Source organism: Triticum dicoccoides, chromosome 2A, assembly GCF_002162155.2.
Source record: "Triticum dicoccoides isolate Atlit2015 ecotype Zavitan chromosome 2A, WEW_v2.0, whole genome shotgun sequence".
Taxonomy (NCBI): Eukaryota; Viridiplantae; Streptophyta; class Magnoliopsida; order Poales; family Poaceae; genus Triticum; species Triticum dicoccoides.
The window spans coordinates 740,903,572-740,915,809 of NC_041382.1; the positions used below are offsets into that span (position 1 = coordinate 740,903,572).

General features: G+C 46.2%; 1 pseudogene; it reads right to left on the reverse strand.

Annotated features, from left to right (window-relative positions):
• Nucleotides 1-417: 417 nt before the first annotated feature.
• On the reverse strand, nt 418-11,166 carry LOC119358267 (annotated as a pseudogene).
• Nucleotides 11,167-12,238: the final 1,072 nt, after the last annotated feature.

The following is a 12,238-nucleotide window of genomic DNA, read 5'->3' on the forward strand; positions in this document are numbered from 1 at the left end:
GTATTGTTAGATCGTGTGGCCTTATTTATAAAGCGAGACCAATGCTTGAGAGAGAAAGATCCAAGAGCCAACGCCAACTCAGTGGCATTGAATTATATAGTAAAAAAGATAGTGATGCTATTCAGTGAGTGTTCAACGGGGAGCATGGCAAAACGAATGATTTTTTATGGCAATTTATGTTGTCGGGAATATGACAATTCCTTCAAACGAACATGGCAATATTTGCAGTAAATCCTTTGTTTGCCCGAATTTACAATTAAAAACGTGTGTGCTTGTCATGCTTCCCAGCGAACGTTTGTTAGTTAAGCCGGTCCAAAAAAATAAACCAGTGAACTGGGCTAGTCGCTCCACCGGGATCGACCCGTCCTCCCGGCGAACCCGAGGTCTGCGCACCGCCGCCGCCGCCATTGCTTATCCTCAGCGTGCCCTTTCCTCTATCTCCATCCCTTTTTGCCCGCCTCGCTTCTCCACGTCGCTACCTCCTTCAGTCACCTGCAATGCCGCACTCAGGGCTCAGCGTCTCAGCGCAAATGGACGACCGGTAAGGATAGGCCGATGCCAAACCGGATCTTGGCTCCACCCATGGGACAGCGGCTATGTCGGCAGCGCACGTGACGCGGATGCCGGCGGTGGCTATGTCGGTGGCACCCATGGGACAGCAGCAGCAGCACCGCGTCGTGCATGCATCTTTCTTGCTTTCATTTTCTCGTGGTTTGGCCGGGAATCCTCCCCCTTTCGTTTCGATTCAGATGTAGCCTTGGGATGCCCAGTTTTTGATACTTTGTAAACCAGTTTAGCCACAAGTAAACTTATTTCAGTGTTATGCTATTAACTAGTTCATGCTTAGTACTGGTCCATTATATGATGCTCTGTTCAAAATTTCATAATCATCCGTCAGTGAAGAGTGAAATATAAATCTGCAGGAACTTTAAGCGACGGATTTATAGATAGCTGATAAACCACACACTTCACAATCCACACGCAAACTCGTAATATTCAGTCGCCAGCTGACACGTAGGGGATGCCAAGTGAGAACAAAAAACAGAGCTACTCTGCTCCATGAATTCTAATGGCAGCTCCCAATTCAGCATAGCAAAATTTGTTAGGCATTGCAAGATAAACCGAACCCCCTACATAACTGAAGATGCAGCAGTTGTGTCATCTTCACTGGGCACCAGGCGTCGCACTGATGATGTCTGACACCTGAAACATTATGAAGTAATCATTCAGTACATATTACTAGGGGGCGAATGAAAAGGAAAAAAACAGGAGCAATTTATATAGCAACGGACCAGGATCAGTGATGCTGACACAGCACACCCTGTTGTACTTTCGGCGGGCGGTTCGAAGATCAACCTTGTCTGAGAAACAGGAGCCACGTGAGCAAGTATTATAGCACAGAAAGTCACAGCAGTAATACAATAGGCAAACCGCATACATCAGAGAAGCATCATAAAAGGTTTATATGGAGCCACTGAAGGCGCCAGTAAAGCTAGCACACTCGGTAGCATTTTCCAAAGATCTGCACTATCTGGAAGACAATAGCCACATTAGAAGTATGATAGCACAGAATGCAGGGAGATGTATAAGTAGTAATGCAATAGGCAAATTACATGCATGAAATAAGTAATGCAAAAAAATGGTTCAGAAAAGATGAAATAATTTTACGGTGGCCTGGGATGGGGTCAGAGCTGACCAGGAATAGCAGTGGCTCGTCGGAGAGACCCATGATGCTCCTTGACACGTACAGGGAGACAACACTTGGCACGGCCAGAGAGACATTTCACTGAATTCCAACACATCACGAAGAACCTTGGAGCCTTCCACGGGCTCGTCCTTGTCGGTGAGTATGGAGTAGAGCGTGACGCCAACCAGGAGGAAAGATGGAGAGGTGAGCGGGGAGCCGGCGACGATGTCCTCGGAAAATGAGCTGACGAAGTCGGGGTCCTTGCTGCGCACCTCCACCTCCTCGTCCTCTGGCCAAAGGGCATCTGGATGGAATCACTTCAGCCACATCCATAGTTTCCACGCTGTTGCTCTCAGCCCTCTGCATCTCCTCGGTGCATAAAAAGGCTTTGCATAATCTAAACAGCATTTCTGCATCAAAGGACGATCCAGACATCTCCCTCTCCTGTGCTTCGCTAAGTGTTTCCCATCCCTGCATAAGAGAACAACAATTTTGTATGGACAGATCAGCATATTGCTTCATAGTGACTCCTGTCACAGCCATTTTGGAAAACATAGATTATTCATTGCGCTTTTCGGAGTTTGATACCTGCTTAATAAAGTTGTAAATCTGGACGGTGGGGATGTGACAAATATTTTGAGCATCCTCCCCTATGCACCTCGCAAACAGACTTGGACAGAGCACAATTTTGAGTTTCTTCAAGGCGGTGAGGCTCCTAATGCTTTCAGGCAACAATGTCAAGTTGGGACAATCACAAATGTAAATTTCTTCTAGGGATGTGAGTTGTCCTAACCATCCCGGTATTATTTCTATGCCGTTGCACTCTTTGATAGTCAGACCTCTAAGAGCACTGAGGTTCTTCATGCTTTCAGGCAACAATGTCAAGTTGGGGCAATCTTCGATGATAATTCCTTCAAGGGAAGTTAGCTGTCCCAACCACTCTGATAATATTTCTAGGCCTTTGCACGCTATCAAATGCAGCTTTCTAAGAGCGGTGAGGTTCTTCATGCTTTCAGGGAGATATTTCACATTGCAACAGTCTTGGATATCAAAGAGTTCTAGAGAACTGACGTGGCCCAGCCATCCTGGTATTATTTCTAGGCCTTGGCACTTAATTATAGTCAGTTCTCTAAGAGCATTGAGGTTCTTCATGCTTTCAGGCAACGATGTCAAGTTGGGGAAATCTTCGATGTAAATTTCTTCTAGGGATGTGAGCTGTCCCAGTCATCCCGGTATTATTTCCAGGCCTTTGCACTTTATTATAGTCAACTCTCTAAGAGCGCTGAGGTTCTTCATGTTTTCAGGCAAAGATGTCAGGTTGGGTAATCTTCAATGTAAATTTCTTCTAGGGATGTGACCTGTCCCAACCATCCCGGAATCATTTGTAGGCATTTGCACGTTTTCATAGTCAGGACACTTAGAGCGCTGAGGTTCTTCATGCCTTCAGGCAAAGATATCAGGTTGGGGCAATCTTGGATGTAAATCTTTTTTAGGGAAGTCAGCTGTCCCAAACACCCTGGTAATGTTTCTACGCCTTTGTACCCTATCAAATGCAGATTTCTAAGAGCGATGATGTTCTTCATGCTTTCAGGGAGGTATGTCAGATTGCAACAATCTCGGATGTCAAAGAGTTCTAGAGAACCGAGGTGCCCCAACCATAGCGGGAGTATCTCCAGGTCCTCCAACGACTTCAAATGTAGGTGTTTGAGGGAGGTGAAGCATTGCATGACCTCTGGCAAAGTCCTCAAGCCACTGATGGAGACAAGTTCAACATTCTCAAGGGTGGGGAAATGTTGAAGTCTATCCCACTTGTCTTGAGAGAAACTGCAGTCAGTTATCTTCATCTTAGAAGGAAGGGTGGAAGAAGAAAGCTTCCCAAATCCTCTTTCTGGCAAAACTAGATCGTTGTTTCCCAACCACCACGTCATACTTCTTGGGGGATATGGTAGGAACTTCAATTTTGGGCAGTTCTTTGCACCCAAAAGATGCAAATTAGGCATCAGAAACTCTTCGTTCTCTCTACTTGACTTAGTTGTCCACCATTCCACCAAATTCTCAATCAACCTCAATTCAAGTACTCTTAGTTTCATACAAGGTCCGTCCTCTCCATAGAATTCTTTACCAATTTTCCTGATGTTGGGAATGTTTTCTAAACGCATGCTTCTTAAATTTGGTAGTGCCCCTAATGGAGGAAGACAATCACACGCTTCCAAATTACTAAGAGATAGTTCCCTGAGAAAAGGGAGGTAGGAAGAGATGTCACACATCCAACATGGGAAATCTTTGCTCGTATACCCATATAGCACGAAGTGCTCAAGAGTCCGAGGAGGTATGAGCATGTCCAGAGAGATTTGCTTCCATCTTTTTCCCATAAAAGAGGTAGTACTCGAATATCTGATTTATCACGCAGTTTGACTCTTTCCGCATCTTCCATATGCCTGACATTCTGAAGGTCTGCAAGTATCAGGTCTGAACAAGTCAAGCCCGCAAGATCCACTATACTGCTACATCATCTGCCCTCTATCTCATGTACATGATGCTCTACTCTGTCTAACACATTTAGACGCCTTCTGATTGCTAGATTCTTTTCAACCAAACCATCAGCTACAGTGTCCATCACAAACTGGGTGAGACTAGTCATGTCACCAATGCTATTAGGCAAGCCACACAAAGATCGAAGACAATTCATGTGCAGTATTTGAAGCTTAAGGCCATCAAATGAGGAGGGGAGCTCTTTGAGGCCCAGACAGTATGACAAATAGAGACACCTCAGCTTCAACAACTTGCATAGCGACTCATGCAATAGTTTGAGCTTAAGACAACTAGTTAGGTTCAAATATTCCAGCTCAAAAAGGTTACCAAAACATTCGGGCAGTTCTTCGAGGTTATTGCAATCTGAAAGATCTAGGTATTTCAAACAGTTGAGTTTGCAAAATGATTCTGGCAGCATTGAAACCTTATAGCAACCAGAGAGGTTCACGAACTCAAGTTTTTGAAGATCACTGAAATCTTCTCGTAGTTTTTCTAGCTCATGGCAACTTGATAGTTTGAGATACTCCAAAGAATGAAAAGTAACACTGTCAGGTAGTTTGGTGAGTTTGGAACAGCCAGACATGTTTAAAAAGGAGAGCTTAGGAAGGCTGCCGAATTTATCAGGGAGCTTTTGGAGAGCACAACAATCTGACATGCCAAGGTGATGTAAGTATGTAAGCTCACAGATTGAATCAAGCAACTCTTGGAGCATAGAACACCGTGATAGACTCAGAAAAGATAGTTCAGAGAGGTCCCCCAGTGATGCGGGTAGCTTATTAAGGCTGATATTGCCAGAAAGGTCCAAATAGCAAAGTTTGCGAAGGCTACAAATACTGTGAGGCAAGGTTTCAAACAAGGAATTGGACAGAATAAGAGTTTCCATGTTTTGAAGTGTGTGAAAATGCTTAGGAACTGATGTAATTGGCAAGCCTGTGGCATCAAGATACCTAAGTAGCTTCAATTGATGGACCGAAGATGGGAGCACTATGTTGCTTGTAGCAGATTGTCCTTTAGGTGAACGCCTACTTAGGTCCAAGACACGTGTATACTTGGATCTAGTAAATGCCTTTTGGGGGAGTTGCAGTCCCCCTAAATCCTTGAAGTGGAGGGATCTGACCTTGCCTGGAAGATATTTGAAAACCACAGGATCATTCTTGTAGTTGGTTAACTGTGCATGTCGGCAGTATCAAGCTTTGTACCAATCGATGCTTTTGGTAAAATCCAGATCAACGAATTCATCACCACCAATTGTTAATGCAAGATCATGCACCAAATCATGCATGATGAGTTCTAGAGAAGCTTTGGTGTGCAATGAACTTGGACTAACCTGTAGAGGTAACTACTATCAATGTAGTATAAGACATGTTAAAATGGAGTTAAGGTAATACAGTAAGATCCAGTAAAATTGCAACTTCCTCAAAATCTCATGAGCCCTTATATTGTGAAAGTAAGTAAGAGTGTTTCAAAATAAAAAAGAAAAACCCCTTGAAAACAGGAAATGTTAAAACGGAGTTAAGATAATACAGTAGTCAGTAAGATCCAATAAAATTGCACCTTCCTAAAAATCTATTGAGCGCTTATATTGTGAAAGTAAGCGATTTATATACCCTATATGTATATGTATGCTTATTTACTCATGTGATACTTCCAATGAGTACAGAACAATTTTCCTACACAATTGTTTTTGCTAGAAACCATGGGCGAGAAACTATTTCCTTTCCATTAAAATTGGATAACACTCAGAGTAAATAAAGTTGATAAAGGAGTATGACTCATAAGCATAGGCTGTATACGAGCAGTGGGAATTTTTCGAATTTCTTTTGGATGTCTAGTTTGACTTATTTACAAACTAGTTCAACAAGTTTCGAGTAATCTTAAACTATATCAAAGTTATTGTTGTATATGTCATCAAAATCGTTGTGAGGGTACACCCTCTAGTTACACGTGGCTCTGACCTCACCCCTTCAACAATCACTCGTTTTTTATTGGCGTGATCGTTTGGTGACGAGCATGACACATGCTTGTTTGAACCGAGGTTAGGTTGCTGGCCCACACTGTGCTCGCCACAGCCGGGTGCAACAACGTTCCGTCGTCTGTCCATATCTCATTTCTCCATGGCAGTATGTATGTGTTTTGGCGGTATGTACGATAAAGTATATGTTCAGTTGTAGAAAATGAAATCTTTAGTGTAGGAACAAATTTAAAATTTAGAAATGCATATATAAAACTGCATTTACTAAACTAAAACACTAAATGTAGAGGACAATCCAGAAGCGTAATAGAGTATAATTTATGAAAGCAGGTTCCTGGATATAAAGTTAAACAAAACATGAAAGTAAAAAAATAGAACCATACCAAAAAGAAACTAGACCAACAGGGGAAGACGCACAACCACGCTTCTAGCACTGGGCTAGATGTGTGTCCACACAGAACCATACAAAAGAAATGGTGTTTAAATACTAACCAAAGAGGAGTTTGGAATCTGAAGAAAGGACATCCCCAAAAGGTAGTTGATGCACCTTTGACCATCATGCTCTGAACAGATGTATCCAAGTGCCTTCCATTGCTGGATTAGACGATTGCCATCCATGATAAAGCCTTTGGGGAAGGCTGCCAAATACGTGAAACACATCTTGAAGTCTGGCTTCATGTAGTAATAGCTCAGCATTAGACTCTCTAATGTTTTCTTTTGATGTTGTTCTCTCAAACCCAAATCAACCTTTGCGTCTCTTATATCTTCCCATGCCCTCACAGTCCTTAGCTCTGACATTACTTGCCCAAGAGAGTTTGCCATGAGCGGTAGACCTCCACATTTTTCCGCAATTTGCCTTCCAATTTGTTCCAAGCTATGGTGGTCATCATCGGGCCCAAATGCCTTTTGTTTCATTAATTTCCATCACTCATCCGATGATAAAACACCCAAATCTATTTGATCAGACTCAGGCACAGGGCAAATTTTCCTTTCATTTGCAAGTGAACCTGTACGCAGTCTTTGCGCTACACTTAGGTTTTGGGTAGTTACTACAATCCGGCTTCCCTTGCAGCCATATTTCAGCATCCGCTTCAGCTCTTCCAGTTTATATCCATCTTCTTCCCAAAGATCATCCAAAACAATCAAGTATTTTCTATTATCAAGTTCTTTTTTCCGATTATCGTGAAGAAACTGCAAATTACAATTGCCAAGGTTGATACTGCTGTTCATCCTTTTCAGGATGGCACACCCAATTTTCCGCAAATCGAACGGCTTGGACACACTGACAAAGAGTGAGACATCGAAGACAGTGACCCTTTTGTCTGCGAGAACTGATTCAACCAATGTTGTCTTGCCTATACCACCAAGGCCAACAATAGGAATGATGGAAATATCCTGGTTAGCTTCACTTGTCAGTAGCACTCTGATTATCTTCACCTTCTCGATTTCCCTTCCCACCGTTTCGGTTATCATGCTTTCACCATTGTTGGCTGCAAAAGTTTCATTATTTCTGCTCCCTTCTGCCCTTGCTTCCTGAGGCACAAGATTGAGCTTCCTTTTGCCCTCCTTTTCGATCTCGTCTATTTTCTTCCTCATGTTCTTCATCTTGTGCGGCATGTTTATTCGTTGGAAGAGTTGATTGTTTCTTGAAAACCATACCTTGGTCTGCATACATAAAAATTGAAGTCAACGTCAGTTTTTAGGCACGTCTTTTTTTAGATTATTTTCAGACTCCCATCTGCGCAGGAGCAACCACATACATGGATGTAGAAAAAAAGCTGCATATTGGATAAATACGGGCTATGGCATAATCAAATTCACAAAGAAACTTATTCCAAACAGGATAACCAAAGAATCATCATTGTTTGAACGAATACCTTGGACTGGCTCTTCCTGATGAGCTCGTCAGCGTCCAACTCATTCAGCACGTCCTCAACGTCATAGGCGACGCCCTGAAATTTTGTAAGCCACCGCTGAAAGACCCTTCCACCTTCTCTTACTCGGCGCGACTTGTCGTTGTTAGAATTAATCCGAGGCACTCCGTCGATTATCCGAGGACTAAACAATCACACGAGCATGACACCGAGATTTGTTAACGAGGTTCACCGATATGGCTACATCCCCGAGACTTGACTACGGGCGCTCCTCCTCGTTACACCGTCACAATACCGCACCCGGCCACCCGGGCGCCGGCACACGCCGCCGGCTCCCCCTTGCGCGCCTGTGCTATTATGTTGGCATAGGTTACATCGTGTGTCTAGCCTCGCTATATATGAGAGTCCTAGTATACAAGTGTCCTACTTGGACACGACTCCATATCCAATCTAAACACAATACAACTACAAGTCCAACTGTAACCTACCTCGTACACTATATTCGACACAACTCCAATAAACTCCACCTTGGCGAATATACTCCACCACCCTGGATTTGTCCATGCATCAAACTTTCATGTACATTGGACTTGAGTTTATTCCATGAGCACCGCTGCAACTCCATAGACTCCATATGACTCCACCTGCAACTTGTAGTCCCTTCTTTTCTTGACCACTGTCAACACTTGAGCAAAATTAAGTTCATTTTTACTCTAGGGTATGCTCCCAACTTCCAGAGCTTCGTTCAACGCATCACGCACTGATCACTGACCTGCGTGAAAATGAACAACTCACATATTGGGTGTGACACATAAGAGTTACCTGAACTCAACATCACCGCTCCTTTCTTGACCGCCTGTCTGAAACTTGAAGGAATTTCACCATTGTTTGTAGTCATCCCGGGTCAAATTCGTAGTTGTCTCACCACACGTATGACCACCAGAGCCCTGGCCCGTCTCCATGTCCCGTGTGTACCGCACGCATCGCCGCTATTACCGCGTCGAGCCTCCGCTGTCCCGGTCGAGTCTCAAGGGTCGTGAAACCACACCACTCAACCCCCACTGCAGAGTACCATCGATCATCACCGACCGATGACGAGTTTCACGCTTCCATCAGACCACTGGGCTCCAGTCCGAACTACGTGTCACTCGCTTTTCTCCCTTTGCTGAATAGGCTTCGATTCCCTGGATCCTTACACCGTAGCCCCTCAATCCAGCTCCACCTTCAACATGACTCCATGGTAGATGATAAGTCCACCCTTGCGCCCCCGTCGACTTCAAGCTCCATGTGTACATCACCTTGAATCAACCCGCGCCATAGTCTTGTCGAAGTCACACAAGCCCTCAGGCCTGCACACGTGTTTCCACACCCCAGAAGTTGGTCACCATCAGCATCACGCACCTATGTCGTCGTTGCCGATCCCACCACTGTCTTCTGTACTAACCGACTCACGTCGATCCGTCAGACTGTCTAGTCCAACCCAGCCGAATATATCCGACTGCAACCATGCTCCACCATGCGTCGTGTCCGCCCGCACATCTGTGCATGTCTTAGACGCCATGTGTATGCATGACCCTGTATGACGCACTTATCCACGCGCCTCCGCAGCCTATCCACGTGTTCCAAGCAATCTCAGCAAACCCGATCCAGAAAAAACTTCCATGCAAATTGCACAAATCTTCTTCTTCCCTGTCACTCTTTGCTATTGCTTCTCCGTGCATCTTATAGCAGAAAACAGATCGTACTTGATCCAACCAAAACTGCTCTTTGTACACACAGGTGAACCTGGTCGCTCCCTTTTTTCAACAAACAAATCTCCGGCTTGCTCCAAGCGCCACGCACCTCGTCCTCGGTCCGTCCGCATACTCGTTCGTCAACATGTACGCCCGCTAGTCCTTGCAATAGCACAACAGCCCCGCCTGGGCTTGCTTGCTACTGCACGCACGATCCCAGATTCCCAGCTAGTGGGCCACGTCCTGGCGCATGCCACAGCCCACACGTTCCTACTCCGAGCCGCTCCTGGACCACGCTTCGCCGATCTGCTGCGCTTCCGATTGCTATTCCAGAAAACGCTGACTCCCATCTGTCCACGTCCGCACAAGTCGCTCTACGGCGACCACCTTCATAGGAGCAACAAGGTTGATCCATGTCGAGCACTTCTCATCCTCTAGATCAATTCCGTAGCCTTCTCAAACTTTGCTCATGATACTACTTGTTAGAATTAATCCGACGCACTCCATCGATTATTCGAGGACCAAGCAATCACACGAGCACGACACCGAGATTTGTTAACGAGATTCACCGATATGTCTACATCTCCAGGGCTTGACTACGGGCGCTTCTCCCCGTGACACCGTCACAATACCGCACCTGCCCACCGGGCACCGGCACACGTCGCCAGCTCCCCCTTGCGCGTCTGTGCTATTATGTTGGCATAAGTTACATCGTGTGTCTAACCTCGCTATATATGAGAGGCCTAGGATACAAGTGTCCTACTTGAACACGACTCCATATCATACCTAAACACAATACAACTACAAGTCCAACTATAACCTACCTCGTACACTATATTCGACACAACTCCAACAGTCGTTAGTCGTTAGTCGTCGGCGTCTAGCAACAAGGCCTCCATATCGTTCATCTTCTCTGCCATGTCCAGCACGTCCTCTCTGAACCTTCATTGCAGAGTGATCTCCTCTGCCGCGAATCTACCGAGCTTGCTGACGACTTGTTTCCCCACAGCACTCGCAATGGCGCCCCCAACGCCGCTCATGGCCGGGATGAAACCCCCTCAGCCCACGAGCAGCAATCAAGAAGCTGGGTCGCGCCTCCAACTATCCGCTTGATCTGCAAATCACAATGGCAGACCAAAGAACCGAGGCTACTTTCAGATCTAGAGGAGACTGGAGGTCTGGAGCGGTGAGGAGCAGCTCATAAAGAGATCTCACCAGCTACAGTGCTAGGCTGTAGGAGGGGGCGGCCTCCAGCTTCCTCTCCCAGATTGTCACCGGCGGGAAGCTGGGCAGAAGGCGGAAGGCGGCGGCGTACGGAACGGCGGGCTAGGGCACGGAGCTTGGAGTGGAGAGTGGACTTGGCGTGGACTGAGGAGTGAGGAATGCGAGAGCAGCTAGGTTGGTACGTAGGCATAAATACAGACAGTGGTGACTATGGACGAGCTGCAGGATTAGGCGCGAAAACAGCAGACCTGTAGCTGCTTAAGATGCTGGAAACACCGACGCTCCCAGCCGTTGGATCTTCATTACCAGCATCACTGAGCTGCGACACAAGGGGTGTCGATTTCTTCAGACTGAAGTGCCCATGTTCAGAGTTCTTCAGTGGTCTGAACTTCATGGGCAAGCTTTGCTCCAAGAGCTACACACATCAAGCAAAAGAAGGCACTGAATCCAGCATATGAACCATATGAGCAATAAGCATCATCGGATACCAACAAATTTTAAGCTTCTAGGCCACCTGGTCCTGGATGTAGATACTCTGCGAACTGAAGTGTTAGGCCCTGTTTGGATTAGCGTTTCTGCTCGTTTTCTGGCCGGTATAAGATACGGACCTCCTCCGGTTCGTTTTCATTTCAGGCTGATCTTAACTGTTGACCTGTAACTTACACCTGTAGAATAAATACACGCGTATAAAATTACCCCCATTCCAAGCGGTGCCTTACTGTAATTCTCTACGTCTTCTTTCGCCAAAAAAATAGAAATGTGCGTTAGAGCAAGTCTAGTAGAGCCCTCAAATCCTCAAACCCTAAAAATAACTGTTTTTTTTTACAGTTTTCGCTGGAAAAAAACCGTAGAGTAAGACCTCTAAACTCTTAAATCCGTAAAAAAAATAGAGGTCCAACCCTCAAACTGTTTCCCAACCTGTAGAAGTGAGGGTTGGGAGGAAAAACTTCCCCCAACCCGCACTCCTCTTTCCTCTCGCGCGGGAGGGAAATTTCATACCCGCCTCCCCGCCTCCTCCCGCCGCCTCCTCCGGCCATGGAGGCCTCCGCCGCCGCCGCGCCCGCGCCGCCCGACTCGGGCCCCGCCCCTGCCCCCGCACCCGCACCCGCACCCACCCGGCACCCGACCGTGGCCGACGTGGTGGCGGCGACCCACGTCGGGGCCAAGCGGCGGCGGGCGGGCCTCGCACCGCCTCTTCCCGCCTCCCGGCTCCCGC